Source organism: Phyllostomus hastatus, unplaced genomic scaffold (assembly GCF_019186645.2).
Source record: "Phyllostomus hastatus isolate PE091 unplaced genomic scaffold, TTU_PhHast_1.1 phas_contig_36, whole genome shotgun sequence".
NCBI lineage: Eukaryota > Metazoa > Chordata > Mammalia > Chiroptera > Phyllostomidae > Phyllostomus > Phyllostomus hastatus.
The window spans coordinates 2,818,711-2,839,861 of NW_025333862.1; the positions used below are offsets into that span (position 1 = coordinate 2,818,711).

Genomic DNA, 21,151 nt, shown 5'->3' on the forward strand with positions numbered 1-21,151 from the left:
GAGGGAAGTTCATAGGGATAACGGCCCACTTAAAAAATATAGAAACATTTCAAATAAACCATCTAATCCTGCACCTAAAATAACTTGAGGAACAACAACAAAAACAATCCAGAGCAAGTAGAAGGAAGGAAATAACCAAGATCAGAGTAGAACTAAATGACATAGAGACTAAAAGCACAATTTAAGGATCAATGAATCCAGGAGCTGCTTCTTTGAAAAGATGAAGAAAATTGATAATTTAAGCAGACTCATCAAGAAAAAAAGAGAGAGGACCCAAATAAACACAACCGGAAATGAAAGAAGAGAGTTACAACTGATACCACAAAAGTACAAAGGATTGTTAAGAAATTACTATGAAGAACTATATGCCAAGAAATTTGAAAACCTAGGTGATATGGACAAATTTCTGCCCTTGCTGGTACAGCTAAGTGGATTGAGCACCAGACTATGAAGCAGAGGGTCACTGGTTCGATTCCCAGTCAGGGCACATGCCTGGGTTGCAGGCCAGGTCCCTGGTGGGGGTACGTGAGAGGCAACTGCACATTGATGTTTCTCTTCCTCTCTCCATCCCTTCCTCTTTCTCTAAAAATAAATAAGTAAGCAAGCAAGTAAGCAAGCAAGTAAGTAAATAAATAAATAAATAAATAACAAATAAATAAATAAAATCTTAAAAAAAAGAAATGGACAAATTTCTAGAAAAATGTAATTTTCCAAAACTGAATGAAGAAGCAGAAAGTCTGAACAAACCAATAACTCCTGATGAAATTGAAACAGTAATCAAAAAGCTTCTGACACACAGAAGCCCTGGACCATACAGTTTCACAGGAGAATTTTACAAAAAATTTAAGGAACCCCTATTCTTCACAGATTATTACAAAAAATTCAAGAAGATGGAAGATTCCAAAACTCTTTTTATGAAGCCAGCATCATCCTAATCCCAAAACCAGATAAAGACAGCAAAGAAAGAAAACTTCAGGTCAATATCACTGATGAACATAGAAGCTAAAATACTCAACAAAATATTGGCAAACCACATCCAGCAACACATTGAAAAGATCATACACCATGATCAAGTTGGATTCATTCCAGGGATGCAATGATGGTACAACATTTACAAATCAATAAACATAATATACAACATAAACAAAACAAAAGACAAAAATCACATGATCATATCAATATGTGCAGAAAAAGCATTTGATAAGGTATAGAACCCATTTATGATAAAAACATTTAGCAAAGTGGGAATAGAGGAAGAATTCCTCAACATAATAAAGGCCCTATATGAGAGACCTGCAACCAACATCACACTCAATGGACAAAAACTTAGAGCTTTCCCACTAAGATCAGGAACAAGACAAGGATGCCCACTTTCGCCACTCCTATTCAACATAGTACTGGAAGTCTCATCACAGCAATCAGACGAGAAAAAGAAATGAAAGGCATCCAAATTGGAAAGGTGGAAGTAAACTGTCATTGCAAATGACATGATAGTGTACATAGAAAATCTTATAGACTCCACCAAAAAACTACTAGTAACATGAATTTGGAAAAACTCAACCTAATAACATGCATAACCTAATAACATGAATTTGGAAAAATAGTGGGATACAAAGTCAATACTCAGAAATTGAAGGCATTTTTGTACATCAACAATGAAATATCAGAAGCAGAAATCAGGAAAAAAATCCCACTTGATATAGCAACAAGAAAAATAAAGTACCTAGGAATAAACCTAACGAAGGAGGTAAAAGACCTGTACTCAGAAAACTATACAACACTGAAAAAAGAAATTAAGGAACACACAAACAAATGGAAGCATATACCATGCTCAAGGACTGGAAGAATTAACATAATCAGAATGGCCATACTACCCAAAATGGTTTATAGATTCAATGCAATCCCTATTAAAGTGCCAATGACATATTTCACAGATATAGAACAAACAACAATTTTGAGAAAGAAGAACAAAGCAGGAGAGATCACAATATTTGATATAAAACTGTATTGTAAGGCCACTGTAATCAAAACAGCCTGGTACTGGTATAGGAACAGATACCTAGACCAATGAAACAGAACAGAGAGCCCAGAAATAAACCCAAGTCTCTATGGTCAATGAATATTTGACAAAGGGGGAAGAAACATAAGATGGAGTAAAAATAGCTTCCTCAACAAATGGTGTTGGGAGATCTGGACAACTACATGCAAAAAAATAAAACTCGCGCCAATTTATACCATGCCCCCAAATAAACTCAAGATGGATAAAAGTTTTAAATATAAGTTGTGACACCATAAAAGTCCTAGAGGAAAACATTGGCAGGAAAATCTCAGACATTCCATGCAGCAACATCTTCACGGATATGTCCCCTAGAGCAAGGGACATAAAGGAAAGAATAAACAAATGGAACCTCATCAAATTAAAAAGCTTCTGCCTGGATAAAAAAAAACCAGCATTAAAATGAAAAGAGAACCAACTGTATGGGAAAACATATTTGCCAATGATACCTCGGACAAGGGTTTGATCTCCAAAATATATAAAGAATTCACAACTCCACTCCAGAAAGACAAAAGAAAACAATTAAAAAATGGGCAAAAGACTTGAACAGAAACTTCTCCAAGAAGGTCATACAGAGGCCCAAGAGGCATATGAAAAGATGCTCAGTAACACTGGCTGTCAGAAAAATGCAAATTAAAACCACAATGAAATATCACTTCACACCAATCAGAATGGTCATTTGATTGAACAAACAAATGAACAAACAAGTGTTGGAGAGGATGTGGAGAAAAGGGAACCCTAGTGCACTCTTGGTGGGAATGCAAACTGGTGCAGCCACTGTGGAAAACAGCATGGAATTTCCTCAGAAAACTAAAAAAAATGGAACTGCCCTTTGACCAAGCAATGCCACTGCTGGTATTATACCCTAAGAACCCTGAAACACCAATCCAAAAAAACCTATGCATCCCAATGTTCATAGCAGCACAATTTACAATAGCCAAGTGCTGGAAGCAACCTAAGTGTCCATCAGTAAATGAGTGGATCAAAAAGTATGGTATATTTACACAATGGAATTCTACACAGCACAGAGAGAGAAGGAGCTTCTACCTTTTGTGACATCATGGATGGAACTGGAGAGCACTGTGCTAAGTGAAATAAACCAGGCAGTGAGGGACAAATACCATATGATCTCACCTTTAACTGGAACATAATCAACAAAAGAAAAAAGCAAACGAAATGTAACTAGAGATATTGAAATTAAGAACAATCTAACAATAGCCAGAGGTGGGGGCGGGGTGCTTAGGGGACAGTGGGGAGAAGGGTTTTCAGGAACTACTATAAAGGACACTGGGACAAAACCAAGGGGGAGAGTAGAAGCAAGGGAGGGAGGTGGGTTTGGCTGGGGTGGGGGGAGTGGTGGTGGGGAAATGCAGACAACTGTAATTGAACAAAAGTAAAGTAATGTAAAAAAATTTAAAAAATAAAAATAAAAAGAGAGAAGGAGAAGAAGTGGAGCATGTAATGTGCTGATATATACACCTACTATTCAAAACTGAAAAAGGGGCGGGGCTTTGTGGAACTCCCTCATGTTTAGACCACAGAGTCCATATCTGGTACACGCAACTCCTCAGCTTCCATGATTTTTCCTGAGAGCAGAGTCTTTGCTTTGCCAAAACTTATAGCAATAGTTGCTGAAACAGTATGTACTGTTTGATGAAAATTCTGAGTTAAGCATTTTCAATTTGGAATATTATTTATCCTTGATTTTTCAACAAACCACATGGAAAACCTTCATTCCAGAATTCCTGGTATGACATATACTGTGTCTAAAGAGATGCCCAGGAAAGCCAGCTGGGTACTTCAGGTAGGATCCACAGAGTGTTAACTACTTGGAAGGTCACTACTGATCTGGACATTCTATTTTTATTAATTAATCAAAGGGAAATAATGTTTGGGGTTGGACTCAAACCAGCCATACAGATAAGAGAGCAATTATAAATAAGTATGCTTCTTTATTAATGTATAGCAACTGGTAGATCTAGTTTGGGAACTTGGTTTGGGCATTTGTACAGGCCCATTCCTGATGAGGCAGATCAAATTAATAAATTAATCACTGGCTGGTGTGGCTCACCGAATTGAGCACTGGCCTGTGAACCAGAAAGTCACTGGTTTGATTCCCTGTCAGGGCACATGTCTGGGTTGCTGGACAGGTTCCCAGTTGTGGGGAATGCAAGAGGCAACTGATTTATGTTCTCTCACACATCAATGTTTCTCCCCTTTTCTCCCTCCCTCCCCTCTCTCTGAAAAGAAATAAATAAAATTAAAAAAAACAAAAACAAATTAATAAATCAGTATTTTGTCTTGTTAGTACAGAACCAGATAGAATTATACATTCTGAAGGGATATTAGTAAATGCTGCAATACTCCAGTGCCCTTTTCTCTTTATGCACTGTCCCTGGATGATTTCATCTTGTCCCATGGCCTTTTTTAAATAATATCATTTACCAGCTAGCATAGCATAGTGGTAATGAGCTTGAGCTCTGAAGTCAGAATGTCAGGGTTTTTCTTCTGGCTTTACCTCCAGTAGCTAAGTGACCCTTGGAGACATTTTCTCTGTTTCTTTATCTTTAAAATGAAGATAACACAGTGCCAATCCTATATGGATGTTCAGAATATAAGAAAATATTCATAATCTGTTTAGATGGTCACTGGCACATAATAAACACCCAATAAATGTTAGTTATATGCCAAGTACTCTCAAATTTCTATTGCTTGTCTTGACTTCTTCCCAAAACTCTAGATTCATAAATCTAGGTGCCTGGTTGTTGTCTTCACAAAGACATCTATGAGACATTTCAAATGTAATGTGGCCAAACAGAACTGATTCCCTGCCCAAATCTGCTTCTTTTCTGGTGATCCTGTTTAATTAAATAGTATCACCATCCACCTACTTGCTAAAAAACATAGGTATTATCTTGATTCCTTTATTTTTTTTAATCCCTACATTCAGCCCTTTTATCTTTTTCTGGGACATGCCATGCTCCTTTTCAATGAAGGGTCTTTGCATTAGGTGTTGGTTCTCTGCCTGGAATGTTTGCCACTTGATCTTCAGTTATCAGGCTGTTGCCATTCAAATATTAGATTAATGTTACCTCACAGACATTTTCTAGAAACAACCAATACAAAGTAGTTCAGCTTAGAATCACCTTGGAAGATAAAGACAGTGTTTCTCTCTGGAGCAGAGGGCAATGACTTAACCAGCCTCTTGAGTGTGTCTATGTGCCAATAAACAAGGCTTTGCACTTGCTTTCAGTATCATGTGACTGGTGGTTGCCCAATCTAAAGTAAACAAACTTCTGGTTTTAGTCTACCCAAAGCTATATTTCCTCAGCACTGACACCATTACTTTTAGATTTGGGAACATGTTGACTAAATGACCACTACTTTATGTCTTATGGCTGGTGCTATGATGGCTCATGGGGTCTGCGGCATTATGGATGAGACAAGACAGATTCACATGGACTACCGAGTACTGTGGAGGAAAAAGGATGTCACAGTTACTCTCTCAAGGAGAGAGTGACTTGGAGTGCCTCAGCCACTCTCTCAAGAGAAGAGCACCCCAACCCTTGCCTTGACAAGCTTTTATTTTCTGGGCACATTACATGATGGTCCTCATTTACTGTGCACAGGTTCACTTTAGGTGGTTACATTTTACAGACAACAAAGGAGAGGATGCTGCTAATCACATCACAGAAGAAGGATATTTGAAAATGCAAAGGACACTGTGGTTGAACTGGTTATAGTCATCTTTGGAAGATTTAGCATGGATTTTAGGAAGTTACTTTAAAGATATGCAGTAAACGTTTGCTGCCTCAATTCAGGGTGAGGGAGTTTTAGCAAAAAGCAAGTCTCAAAACAGCCTAGGTACAATGCAGACCTGATTCCCCATGGGAGAACCTATCTGTGGGTGTGGGTCCTGTCTGAGCCCATGCCATGCCGGACAGTCTCCTATAGTGCTGTGGGGTTGTTTTTGCATTGGCACAGTAATATCCTTTCCTCCTTCCACTCAGGAAAATGAATAACAAACAACACTATTTGGACAGCTTGCTTCAATTTACAAGTAGAATATTGGGGAACTTCTGTAGCTTTTGCCTATCACTTTGCCTATTCTGTAGCTTTTGCCTATCACTTGGATGAGAGCATTTACTACTGGATCCCAAGGAGTCTCTATATCTCTCAATCTGGCCCACAAAAGGCCCTTGTCCTTTCCTCTTCCAGAGACCATATTTCTGTCAGCATTTATCCTTATTGCCAAAACTGTCAACATCTGTGAAGAATCTGTGATTTTGTCCCAACTACAAGCTGAGAAATTTGCCCGTCACTGTTTCATGGATGCTGACAGAAGACACAAGACTCCTGGTTCAGAGACAAAGAACCAGGAGTTCTTTGTTACTCGTGGCCCAGCAAGAGCTTCATGTTTGCCTTGATTCCCTTTTTCTCCAAGTCTTATTGGATGATGCAGAGAAGCCCAGGTGGATGCTCTGCATATAGTAGGTTTGTGTCACAGCTGAGAAACCCTGAGCTTAGGGAACTTCAGTATTTTAAAGGACATTTACATAGAACACAAATACCTCCACACTCTGACAATTTCACAATATGCATTCCTAGACTTCCTTTTTACTCATCTTTAAATTGTTTTTCTTTTAAGTGTCTGATCAGGTGGCCAAACTGTGAGATGCTGCTTCATTCATGTAGGCACACACTTCAATCTACCTCCTTCCAAAAAAAGTGGATACCTAGATATACAGGTTGAAATTTTGCCCACTGGAGAGATTTTCTGACTTTGAAGCTACCACTGAGTGGAGCTGTAGCAGAGAAGGGATTCTCTTCTGTTTGGAGCTAGCATAGTGTGCAGATAGAGGCCAATACCTTCTCTTTCTCCAGTGATTGTTCATAGGGAGCTCACTATGAGGCTGTAGATGTGGAGTAAGTAAAGAGATGGAAGAGCATTTGGAGCAGGTACCATGACACCTGCTTGGTGGCCACTTACTTGTACATTCCACACCTGCTCAGGCCCAGGCTTGTATATTTCACTTCTGATTTATAATGAATTAATGTAAAACATTTAATTTTATACTTTGTGGTTCAGATAAACACCCAGTTTTTGATTTGCAGTTTGAGTTCCATGATATTTTGGCATCTCATGGCAGATATTCAGTGTGTACCAGCTCCCAGAAGCAAGACAGGAACTGCTTTTCAAATGGAGAAAGGAGGCCAGCACAAGATGGTAACTGGCTTATACAAATCTCTAGGGATCTCAAAGACTCCCAAGGTGGGGTGGGGGGAATCTATCTAAATTTGATTACAAATAAATGCAAGAGACTCTGGCCTAATTCTTTTTATAAAATTCTTTTGTAAAAATGTAAAAATTATTAAAAAATTAGTTATAATTTTAAAAGCCTGGAAGAAATTCTTTTGTACCAAGCCTTTGAAAATTTTATATTACTTATTAAAATAAAAACAAGAAAACTAAATATAAATTCAATTTTATTTGCACTTCCAACAAAATGAACTTTGTAATAAAATTATTTTGTGAATTTGGGGTTAAGTTATGGCTACCTCTTTTTCTTATGTTTGTCACAACCTGAAAAAATGCAAACATGGTACATTAATTAATTCAAAACATTGTATTTATGTTTTAATAAAAACTAGATTATATGGAACTTTCTAAATGCCTTATACTTATCTTGTAGTTCAAATACCTACCTATTATTTAAAAGCATATAAATCTAAACATAAATATATGCAACCACATTGAGTCTTAATTTTAAGGAGTGGTAGCTGTATAAATTGTTCCTTTTATATAAACCTTAGGCAATATTGCACATTTTGTGGACATGCAGAGTTAATCCATTTATACTATCTGTGTAAAGTTTTAAGGTGTTACTTTTTTTTCTTATAATTTCTCAATATTAAGTTATTGCATTGCCTCTGAATATTAATTAAATACATTTTCTAAGTTTCTTAATTGCCTTTGCAGTAATATAATATTGAATTCATTAGTGAATAAACCTTCGGCAACTTTTAAATGAATTAAAATGTGTGTTTTTAACCTCTATATTCTTGTCTACGTATTAGCATATTTCTTCTGCATAGCATTCCCAGTAAGATAATAAAATCGATCAATGTATTTTCTTTTTCTTTCTTTTTAAAAATATATTTTATCGATTATGCTATTGCAGTTGTCCCATTTTCCCCTATTTATTCCCCTCTGCCCTGCACAAATCCCCCCCTTTAGTGCATGTCCATGGGTTGTACATATAAGTTCTTTGGCTTCTACATGTCCTATACTATTCTTAACCTCCCCCTGTCTGTTTTCTACCTACCATTTATGCTATGTATTCTCTGTACCCTTTCCCCCTCTCCCCCTCTCACTCCCCTGCTGATAACCCTCCATGTAATCTTAATTGCTGTGACCTGTGTGGGAAGGAGGTCTCTGATGGGGGGCAACAGGAGATTAAGAAAGACACAGACACAGATGGTTTAAGGAAAAGTGGGGACCAGGTGGGACATCGTCCTCTGATGGAGAGACAATGACCCTGAACATGGTCTCTGAGTTTATTTTATAAAGGTTGGTTAGATAAAGCTCAAGGACATTTTACAGACTCAGGGAAAAACTGGAGGCATAATTGCTCCATTCCTAGGTTATTTAAATGATACATATTTCTTCTGAAAAATTTACAGCAATATTCAGCTGAAGCTTGTGGTTAAACATTTAACTATCTCCTTCTTAACTGCTGTGGGTTCTGTCTGTATGATGCCAGCCTTCACCATCCTCCACACTTAATTTCTGTGATTCTGTTCCTGTTCTAGTTGTTTTCTCAGTTTTTTTGTTTTTGCTTTTTTTTAGATTATGTTGTTAATAGCTGTGAGTGTGTTGTCATTTTACTGTTTATATTTTTGATCTTCTTTTTTTTAGATAAGTCTCTTTAATATTTCATATAATAATGACTTGTTGATGATGAACTCCTTCAATTTGACCTTATCTGGAAGGCACTTTATCTGCCCTTCCATTCTAAATGAAAGCTTTGCTGGATAGAGCAATCTTGGATGTAGGTACTTGCCTTTCATGACTTGGAATACTTCTTTCCAGCCCCTTCTTGCCTGTAAAGTTTCTTTTGAGAAATCAGCTGACAGTCTAATGGGAACTCCTTTGTAGGTAACTGTCTCCTTTTCTCTTGCTGCTTTGAAGATTCTCTCCTTATCTTTAATCTTGGCTAATGTAATTAAGATCTGTCTTGGTGTGTTCCTTGTTGGGTCTAGCTTCTTTGGGACTCTCTAAGCTTCTTGGACTTCTTGGAAGTCTATTTCCTTTGCCAGATTGGGGAAGTTCATTATTTGTTCAAATAAGTTTTCAATTTCTTGCTCTTCTTCTTCTTCTTCTTCTGGCACCCTTATGATTTGGATGTTGGAATGTTTAAAGTTGTCCTGGAGGTTCCTAAGCCTCTCATTTTTTTGAATTCTTGTTTCTTCATTTTGTTCTGCTTGAATGTTTATTTCTTCCTTCTGCTCCAAACCGTTGATTTGAGTCCCAGTTCCCTTCCTGTCACTGTTGGTTCCCTGTATATTTCCCTTTATTTCACTTTCCATAGCTTTCATTTTTTTCCTCTAATTGGTGAACATGTTCAACCAATTCTGTCAGCATCATGATTACCAGTGTTTTGAACTGTGCATCTGATAGGTTGGCTATCTCTTCATTACTTAGCTGTATTTTTTTTTCTGGAGCTTTACATTGTTCTTTCATTTGGGCTAGTTTTTTTTTGTCTGTGACATGCCTGTGATGTAGTAAGGAGCAGAGTCTTAGGTGTTCACTAGGGCAGGGCAACCCACGTTGCTATGTTGTGATGCTGTATGTAGAGGAGGGGTCTGAGAGGGAACAATGCCACTTGCTCCACTCTCTGCTGTCTTTAAGTCACTTCCCCTGCTACCCACAATCAAATTGGGCCCTTCTGGTGCTGATTCCTGGGTGGGTGGGTTTGTGAACATTCTAGGACCCTTTGGGTCTCTCCAACAAACTCTCCTGTGAGGCTGGGAGTTTCTTCCACCGCCTCAACCTCCATATGTATTTTCAGTCAGAGGCTTTGAGGTTTTTTTTCCTGCACACTGGAACCCTGGGTTGCGCAGTTTATCTCACTCCCCAATTGTTCCTCCTGGTTTATGTGCATCGCCCAGTCCACCAGTCACCACTTTGTCTGGTCTGTTAGTTGCTGCCTTGTTGAGAGTCCTTGCCACCTAGCTGCCTATCTCTGCCTCTCCTACCAGTATGGATGAATATTTCTTTTTTGACTCCTTGGATGTTGGACTTCCATACAGTTCAATTTTCTGTTTGTTCTGGTTGTTTGTTGTTTTTAAATTTGTTGTGGTCCTTCTTTTGGTTGTGTGAGGGGGCACAGTGTGTCTACCTATGTCTCCATCTTGGCCAGAAGTCCAGTCAATGTAGTTTCTTATAAAATACTTGATAAGATTTGTTTTATAGGTCAGAGTATGAAAATTTTAAATAAATATCACTTAAAACATTGTTTGGCTATTAAATAATATAACTATCATACTAAAGTTGTGAAATACTTCTGGTCAAGATGGTGGCACAGCACTCACCTCCTCTTATAACCACATCAAAATGACAACTAAACTACAGAACAACCATCATTCAGAACTACAATAAACTGAGCTGAATGGAAGCCCTACAACTAGGGAATTAAATAAGAAACCACATCAAGACTGGTAGGAATGGCAGAGGTGCAAAATGAGTTGGTCTAACACTCATGTGTGGTGGATAAAAATCAGGAGTGATATATCAGCTTCAGAGGACTTCCCTGAGGAGCATGGGATTCAAGTCTCACACAAGGACCTCCTGCCTAGGGTTGCAGTGCCAGAAAGAGAAGTACTTATAACTTCTGGTTATAAAAACCAGTGGGGATTAAAGGTAAGGAAGATGAAAACTTGTGGAGTCCCAACCAGTTTCTCCTAAAGGGCCTGTGCACAGACCTACTTGGACTCACTCCCTCTGAGCTCCAGCAATGGGACAGCAGCTTAAAAGGCACTAGAGACATACAGGAAGGAACTGAATTGTCTAGCATCAGGATGAGGTTTGGAGGGGTAACTTACTCCCAAACAGAAGTGATGCCAGAGCTCATTGTTCCTTTGCTAAGCCTTCACTCACAGAGCCAGCAACAGACACCATATTGGAGACTATATCAACCTGGCTCACACTGTTTGCCCCACCCTGGTGATTCCTTGAGGTCCTGCCTCACCCAACTTTCTTGCCTCCCAAGCTGTTTCCAGTGGTTTTTCCATTTGAATGGCTTTCCTTGATTCATGCTTCAGATTTCCCTAAATTCTCTTAAACAAGTAGTATCTGACCTGAGCAAGCCCTATACCTCTCCTCTTACTAAGTGACTGAAGAGGCAGCCAGTCTTGGTGCACAACTTGGCCTTACCTGGGCACATCTAAGCTTAACACAAGTAGCAGGAATCTGCAGATTGCTTTGTAGTTTATGCCAGGTGGCCCCATACAGGACACAGGTGGTGGTTGACCTTTGTCCCAGAGCCAGCGCACCTAGTGGACAGCTTCAGGTCACATCAAAGCACCACCACTCAAGTACCTCCACAAGTTACACATTCAAGAGATGGACTCAGTAGGCACCAGAACCCTGCTGAAGGAAGTTCTGCCCTGTGGAGTAGGTCACTGTACAGCTGATCCTCCAAGGCAGTTGGAGGTTGGTGGTCAGGGGTCACAGCCAGTTCTTTCAGCTGATCAGCCTGGGTAAATCCTTCCCATTGATGTGCCAATAGCAATCAAAGCTCAGGTACAAGAAGAGGTTGTACAGCCCACATGGGGGCACACCTTGAACACCCAGCTTAGGCAATATAGGAGGCTATGTCACCGGACCCTACAGGACACCTACTACATTAGGCCACTCTACTAAGCCTGGGAAACATAGCAGCTCTACCTAATACACAGAAACAAATACAGGGAGGTTGCCAAAATGAGGAAACAAAGAAACAAGGCCCAAATGAAAGAACAGAACAATAGTCCAGAAAAAGAACTAAACAAAATGGAGACAAGCAATTTACTAGATGCAGAGTTCAAAACAGTGGTTATAAAGATGCTCAATGAACTTAGTGAAGACATCCACAACACAAAAAAGAACCAGGCAGAAATAAAGGATACAATAATTAAAACAAAGGATAATTTACAGGGAATCAACAGTAGAGTGGATGAAACCAAGAATCAAATCAGTGATTTGAAATATAAGGAAGCAAAAAAACACCCAGTCAGAAGAGCAAAAAGGAAAAAGAATTAAAAAAGTGAGATAGTGTAAAGAGCCTCTGAGTCAACTTCAAGTGTACCAATGTTCACGTCATGGGAATGCTGGAAGGAGCGGGAGAGAGAGAGAGAGAGACAGAGAGAGAGAGAGAGACAGAGAGAGAGAGAGAGGAAGGGAGAGAGAGAGAAATGTAAAACTTATTTGAAAAAATAATGACAGAAAACTTCCCCTACCTTGGTGAAGGAAATAGACATACAAGTTCAGGAAGTACAGAGAGTCCAAATAAGATGAACCCAAAGAGGCCCAGACCAAAATACATCATAATTAAAATGCCAAAGATTTAAAAACAAAGAGAAAATCTTAAAAGCAGCAAGAGAAAAGTAGTTAGTTACCTACTAGGGAGCTCCCATGAGACTGTGAGGTGATTTCTCAAAAGAACTTTGCAGACCAAAGGGAGTGGCAAGAAATATTCAAAGTGATGAAAACCAAGATTACTTTACCCAGCAAAACTATGGTTTAGAATATAAGGACTGATAAAGAGCTTCCCAGACAAGAAAATGCTAAAGCAGTATGATATGAAATGTTGAAGGGTCTTTTTTAAGAAGAAGATGGTAAAAATATGAACAATAAAATGGAATAATTGCATATCTATTAACAATTGAATATAATAACAAAAATAAACAAAGAAGCAGAACAGAAACAGAATCATAGATGTTTTGACCATTGTCAGATGGCATGGGGGTTGGGGAAATAGGCAAGAAAAGGAGAAAGGATTAAGAAATTCAAATTGACTGTTACAGGATAGTCTTAGGGATGTAAAAGTCAGCATAGGAAATATAGTCAATAATAGTCTAATGATTATGTGTGGTGTAAGACGAGTGCAATACTCATCCATATGAGATCACTTATTAAGTTATGTAATGTCTAATCACTGGGGTGTACACTTTAAATTAATGTAATAATGTAGGTCAACTGTAATTGAAAATTAAAAGATGATTTAAAAATTAAAATAGAATAAAAAATGAAGTTGTGAAATTTATGAAGTCTGTCTGGAAGAAGTTCAGCCATTGTTAATATAATGAGAATGGTTTGCATGACTTCGATGTAACCTGGCTTCCAAGGAGAGTAGACTGGAATGCACATGCATGAACAATGATAACTTCATTGTACTAGTCTGTGGAGGCAGTAGACACCACTGAGTGAGATGTGTTACTGTGTGGCCATTGCATTCAAAATGACTGAGTGAGTAGAGCAACGAGTCTGCATCAAATTTTGTGTTAAGCTTAAACATTCCTTGGTGGAAACTATCTGGATGATTCAGAAGGCCACAGATATGGGCAACTAGTGATTGGCAGCTTCATCATGACAATGCACCTGCTCATGCATCATGTCTCATGCAGAGTTTTTTGGTGAAACATCAAATCACCCAGGTGACTCAGCCCTTCTACAGCCCTGACTTGGCACCATGTGACTTCTGGATTTCCCTAAAAGTAAAATCACCTTTGAAAGGGAAGAGATTTCAAATCTTCAATGAGATTCAGGAAAATATGACAGAGCTGCTGATGGCGATTGGGAGAACTGTGTAAGGTCCCCAGCTACTTTGAAAGGGACTGAGACATCATTGCCCTACGTACAGTGTTTCTTGTATCTTGTATCTTCTTCAATAAATGTCTCTGTTTTTCAAATATGAAAAACATGAAAAATGTGAAATATGAAAAACATGGAAACATGACTGGATACCATCTGGAAAGATATATGTATAGTTTCTGCCCCAGTTGATGGCACAGAACTCCTGAAAACTTTGTAATTTCAACTAGCTGCATCTTTTGTACTAATGTTTGGTCTTTAACCCTGGTTTTTGACACAAGATTCCTAAATCCTTTGGAACTTTCTGGGTGATAGGAAAGTCTTTTGTTCTAATAAAGCAATTCTTGGTGGGCTCCTAGATGGGGGGGCTGGTCACAAAAAGACCAAGCCATGATTAGAAGTTTGACATTTTCATCCTCCCTGTGCTATTTTCCATAAAAGCCTTGAAATGGAGTTAGTAATTGATCATAAAAATCCCAATAGCATTGGATTCAGAGAGTTTCTGGGTTGGTGAATATCTCCACATATGGGGAGCATAGAGCACCCCAATTCCATTGGGACAGAAGCTCCTGTGCTTGAGATAATCCCGGACTTCACCCTGTGTTTTTCTTCATCTGTTTATTTATGTGTATCCTTTATGATATCCTTTATTATATAATAAACTGGCAAACATAAGTATTTCCATGAGTTCTGTGAGCTATTCTAGCAAATTACTGAACCCAAGAAAGGATCAAAGAAACCCCAATTTATAGTGATTTCTTAGCGATTTGGTTAGAAGTACAGGTGACAACCTGGGGACTTGCGATTGATGTCTAAAGTGAAGGCACTCTTGTGGGACTGAGACTTTGATCTGTGGGATCTGATGCAATCGTTAGGTAGGCAGTATCAAAATGGAATTGAATTGTAGGACACCAGCTGGTATCAAGAAGACTTGCTTGGCTTGTAGAAAACTCACATGTCTGGTGTCAGAAGTGAAGTACTGTGAATGTGGTAGTAGTGTGAGAGTAAAGGAGGAACACACAGAAGAAGTGTGTTTATCCTTTGCAAAGTTACCTTGAAATTAAAAAAAAAGTAAAAATGAGATAGCTGAGAGAAATGAAAATTCATCTCTGGTTTTGTGGTCTATGCTCATGGTGAGATAGCTGAGTCTCATTGTTCCCATGTATTTTGCATAAGTTGCAAACATTGCTACACTAGAGTGATTACTTATTTCAAAATTAACTGTAGATGGACTGTGGCCATGTTTTGGGTACTTTATTAATTGTAAAAACAGGAGTTTCTCACTTCTGGACAAATGAATATTTCTCAAGTTTTTTCTTCCTTTCTGTTATGGTTGTTAAAAAAATGGTTAGTTTGGTTAATAACACAGCCATGGCTGTGGCAATTATCCACAGGTGTTTTGGTTCTTTATCGACTGACTATTACTCTGGTAATTCTATCAAACACTGCTCTTCTCCAAAATCAGATCCTATATTCATAATTCTTGGAGGCTATTATGGTGTTATTTTATATTATCTTAGTGCATCTATCTCATCAACATAGAACTTAAAAAAATCAAATTGGCCAAGGGTCGTGCCAGTTTATTTATCCAAAGTACAGTGGCCAGATGTTCTCTCCATAATTTTAATGAACATGAGTGTTATAACAAACAGAAAGCTAGGATCCTTGCCCCATGAAATATGAATGGGTAGTCCTAAGAGATGCCTGGTCATTAATGATTATGCATTGGTGAAACATCTATATGATGGATAATGTGTTAAATTACTATAAGATGTTAAGGGCAATTCATTCATAGACCTGACTGGATAGGTCAAATCAAATTGCATTCGCAGAAGACATTGCTTGAACTTTGTGGAGAAGGGTCTGTCAATAAAATGTTGCTGCCACCAACACAAATCCCTAACCTGGGGTGTAATAAAAAGAGAGACTTTATTCAGATGAACAGTTTGCAAAATGGGGAGATGTAGCATGCAGTGGCAACTAAATGTAAGCTCCCTCAAGACAATGGAAGAGGCTCACTTATTAAGAGAAAGGACTTGCCTTGGTCTCTGACTGGTCCATTTTTATACAAATGAAGAATTCATATTTGCAGTTTGATGTCCAAATTGCACTGTCCTGCTTGGTTGGAATCATATGTCCTGGTGGTCATTATGGAGTCACTTTGGTCAGTAAAGATGCAAATGTGGATATAGCTGCACAGCTCCAGTCAGAGGGGACTCATCTCAGCCCATTGATAGAAATAATAATTCCAGGAGCTCTTTTATAAGGGTTGGTTCAAACTGCAGGATCACAATGCAGAAGGCTTAGTAGCCCAGTTTGTGGCTTTCCCCTGAAATGCAGATTGTGTGAGTGGCTTCCTGTAAACAATGGTTGCTAGGCTCTGACTATAAATATGGGCCCAGTTAATCACAAGGAGACCTTCTTGGGGTCAACAGATCTAATGAAGTCAAGCTATTAATAAAGCCCCTGTTTTAGAACCATGCCTATCACAATAAAGAAATATCAAGCCTACCCATTTAAACAATTTGTTGTTATTAATCTCTGTTTTTCCTTAGACATTGGGATCAACAACCAATCCACATTTTCCTTGACTTTCAGACCCACTGGAAATGTAAGGGAATCCTTTCATGGTATCCTGAGACCACAAAAATAACTGGCAGGACTTCTACTCTAATCCTGGCAATAAAATCCAAAAACTCCCTGGCTGGTGTAGCTCAGTGGATTGAGCGCGGGCTCTAAACCAAAGTGTCGCAGGTTCAATTCCCAGTCAGGGTACATACCTGGGTTGCATGCCATGACCCCCAGCAACCGCACAATGATGTTTCTCTCTCTCTCTCTCCCTCCCTCCATTTTCTCTCTAAAAATAAATAAATAAAATCTAAAAAAAAAATCCCAAAACTTTCCAGACTTGCTCCAAGTAAATATCATTTTGCAACAACTGGTGAGAGAAATTTCTAGCAGGACAGTACTCACCCTGCCCATTTGTTGAAAAGAAAGTCTTGCTTCTGACTTCATTTATTTGTTCCTAAATTGTAATGTAGTTAATAGGTTGTAACTAGATTTATTTATTTGTTCCTAGGTTGTCCACTTAGTTCTGCCCCTGCACAAACCCTGCACCACTACCCTCTACCCCAAATAGCTATAGTTAATAGTTTCTTTACATTCTTTCAAATTTTCTTCATATGTATACAAAATATAATTTATCTTCTTCCCCAACTACCTTTCACACAAATGATAGTATACTGTAGCTACACCACTTTCCACCTTGTTTGAAGACACAAAAAAGACAAACTGTAAAGGATAATATTGGTAAATTTAACTACATTAAAGTAAAATATTTTTTGTTTATCTAAAAAATTCCCTGAAAAAAGTAAAGTTTCATCATAGATTGGGAGAAGATATTTGTAATATATACTTGTATTATAATAAAGAATAAATATATGTAGATCTTCCATAAATTAAAATTGAAAAGACAAATAACTCAATTAAAAACTGGGTTGAAGAGTTGACAGGTAATTCACAGGAAAGGAAAACCAAATTCCCAGTAAACTAATAAAAAATCAGAGAAATACAAATTAAAACCACAGTAAGAGCTAATTTCTCATGAAGCAGATTGGCAAAAGTGGAAGTCTGACAATATCAGGTGCTGGCTGGTGAGGCAACAGTAGTGACAATTACTTAAATCAGTTGGAAAATTATTTCATAATATCTGGTACCCTTGATGAGGCCTCCACTTGACAACAGTGTAATTCTGCTTTTAGGCAGAGGGACTAAAAATCTCTTTGGATATGTGCTCAAGGAGACATGCATTTCAGCCTTCTTTTATATAAAGAAAGCAAAACAAAGGAAAAAACTCAAATATCCACAATTGTAGTTTATTCGTATAGAGAGATATTATACAGCAGTGAAAACAAATTCGAGGCAGTTTGCATCATGGTGCATCAGAATAGACAGTGGGATTTTGCTGGGTGTGTAACTGACTAGTCCTTTCTCTGCCTTGCTTGTTTGAGCCTCCACAGAATTTGAAATGCTGGTGGTAAGTCTGAGAAAGACTCTGGAAGGGCTAAGACAAAGGTGGTTTCCCCACTCCCAGAGAGTTGATTTGCATTTTCTGGTGGGCCATATTCATCAGCACCTGAAATTTAGGACGACCAGTCAGGGACATGTAGGTGCCACTGCTGCTGTTTACAGCGCAGCCATTCTAGAGTGCGTCATCATAGAGGTACTTTAATTGGCATGACATACATCAAAAGACTTAAAGGTAAAGTGTATTACCTGTCCTCATTTGCTACTTGCTTTTTGTGGAGATGAAGAATTGGAATCTCTCATCAAGGCTACAATTGCTGGTGGTGGTGTCATTCCACACATCCACAAATCTCTTGGAAGAAAGAACAACAGAAGACTTTCCAAAGGATGCCAGGATTTCTTATTATCGCGGGATTCTAAATACTCTAACAGCTGTCCAGTGTTGGTGATTCCAGTGGAGTATATTTCTGTGAAAAACACAATTTTGTCTTTTTATAATTCTGTTTGATCAAGTTGAAAGTTTAATTAGCTTTCCAACTAACCAAATTTCTGCATTTGAGTCAGCCATATTTTAGTGTTACTGTGGCTTCAAAGAAGCTATTGATTCTGAAGTAATAGGTTTTGATTGAGTTCACTGTTTTTAAAAACCTGTTTGGGTTTTAATTGTGATGCAAAAGTTACAGTAATAAACATTTGATTTTGTATAGACATTATTTCCACCCTGGAGATAAACTCAGTAAAGTTTGTATTCCCTCCAGCTGCCAAAAGAAAACAAACTAAAGCACCATGAACAAACATGAATGAATTTTTAAACATAATATTGTGCAAAAGAAAGTTATGAGGGAATACGTATAACATACTACTTTAAAATTTAAAAACATGCATCACAATCAATCACAGTAAAAGTATAAAAAGGATGCATTGGAATGGTAAGCACCAAATTCAGGGTAGTTGTTACATCTGGGTATAGGGAAAACTGTCAAAGAGTGGTCACAGGAACTTTGGCTATATTTTGTTGAAGTCAGCAAGTATACTCTACAAATTTTAAGGAAGATAATTTTTATTTGTTAAACTAGGTGCTGATTACATAGAGGTTTATTATTATTCTTTATAATTTTTATTCATTTGGTATATTTAAAAATTAATTGCATGATTCTGTATGGTGGTGTTAGCTTTGCTGAAATATCCACATATTACATTATGCAACTATTCAAGCAAATTGACTAGCACTTAAAAACTTTCAAAACATTTTCTTATTTTATTTAATCAACAACATACATTTTTTGCACAGCATTTGGTTGTAAAACAATTTGCTGACTCACTCAATAAAAAAAAAACAAGTTTATCAACATAGACTCCCTACATGAGCTGTGAAGCCTGACCACAGGTACCAGCTGTCCCACTTGCATCCCTGTTCCCTATTTGCCTCATCCATGGGTATCTTTCATTAGGCCAATATGGCACAATGATAAATTCACAACTTTCCACTTCCTTTACCAGAGCATGACCTTCCATTCAGGAAAGACTTTACTCTTAACCAAAAGGGTGAGGTGTTCCTTGGGACCTCAATAGTTCCACCACATAAAAATTTAAAGTCATAAACTTCACATAGAAGCAGTGTGTCACAGACAAGAGGGCTAGAGGATTGGTGTTTATTTAAAAAAAATAATGAATAATAACCTTAACTATTATTGTGGCTCCACATCCACTGCAAGCTAATGATAAGGCCAACATAATAGTGTAGGCTGTATGGGGTCCCTGAAGTGGACTGATAGAGGATAACAGTCATTGAGATTTGCCACATTTCCTATCACTTGCAAAATGTTATTCTAAGCTCAGTAATTTGACATGTGTCAAATGATAATCAGGCGATACCTCAATTTCAGCTTCAAATCACTATCCTGGGCTCAAGTAAGGATTTAACAAAGAAGAATCTTCTTCAGAGGCTTCTATGTCAGTAACTGTACCATAATCTTCACTCAAAGTTAAACATTGGAGTTGGTCTCTGTGAGTAACAATGGCTCAATGTGAATTTTGACCAGTGCAACTGAGGTGCAAAGTCCTTTTTCTTTTCTTTTTAAAAATTTTTATTTATTTTTAATACATTTTTCTTTTTCTCTTTTATTACTTTTTAAAAATTGATGTTCTAATACAGTTGTCTCTATTTTCCCACCACCACTTTCCCCCATACTACCCATGCCCACCTTCCATCCTCAATCCCACCCCACCTTGGCTGTGTCCATGGGTCCCTCATTCATGTTCATTTACATCCCTTTCTCCTCCTTCCCACATTATTACCCTCTCCCCTACTGTCATTTTGTTGTCGATTTTAATGTTTCTGGCTATATTTTGCTTGCCAGTTTTGTTAATTAGGTTCCACTCATATGTGCAATCACATGGTATTTGTCTTTCACTGCTTGGCTTACTTCACTTAGCATAATACCTTCCAGTTCCACCCGTGTTACTGCAAAGGGTAAGAGCTCCTTCATTCTTCCTGCTGCATAGAATTCCATTGTGTAAATGTACCATAGTTTATTGATCCACTCACTTACCGATGGACACCCAGGCTACTTCCAGCACTTGGCTATTGTAAATTGTGTTTCTATGAACATTGGGGTGCATAGGTTATTTTGAATTAGTGTTTCAGGATTCTTAGGGTATAAACCCAGCAGTGGAATTGCTGGGTCAAAAAGCAATTCCATTTCTAGTTTCTGGAGGAAATTCCATACTGTTTTAACAGAATCTGCATCAGTTTGCATTCCCACCAACAGTGCACTAGGGTTCCCTTTGCTCCACAACCCTGCCAGCACTTATGATTTGTTATGATTCTTACCTGTGTGAAGTGGTATTTCATTGTGGTTTTAATTTGCATCTCTCTGATGGCTAGTGATGCTGAGCATCTTTTCATGTGTCTCTGGATCCTCTGTATGTCCTCCTTGGAGAAGTGTCTGTTCAAGTCCTTTGCCCATTTTTTAATTGGATTGATTGTCTTCTTAGAGTGGAGTTGTGTAAGTTCTTTATATATTTTGGAGATTAAACCCTTGTCTAAGGTATCATTGGCAAATATATTTTCCCATACAGTTGGTTCCCTTTGCATTTTGCTAATGTTTTCTTTAGCCATGCAGAAGATTTTTTATTTTGATGAAGTCCCATTTGTTTATTCTTTCCTTTATGTCCCTTGCTCTAGTGGACATATCAGTGAAAATATTGCTACA

The 21,151-nt window shown here is 38.1% G+C and overlaps 1 pseudogene; it reads left to right on the forward strand.

The window, feature by feature from the left end:
• The first annotated feature begins 17,936 nt into the window (after positions 1 to 17,936).
• On the forward strand, positions 17,937 to 18,444 carry LOC123820581 (annotated as a pseudogene).
• Positions 18,445 to 21,151: the final 2,707 nt, after the last annotated feature.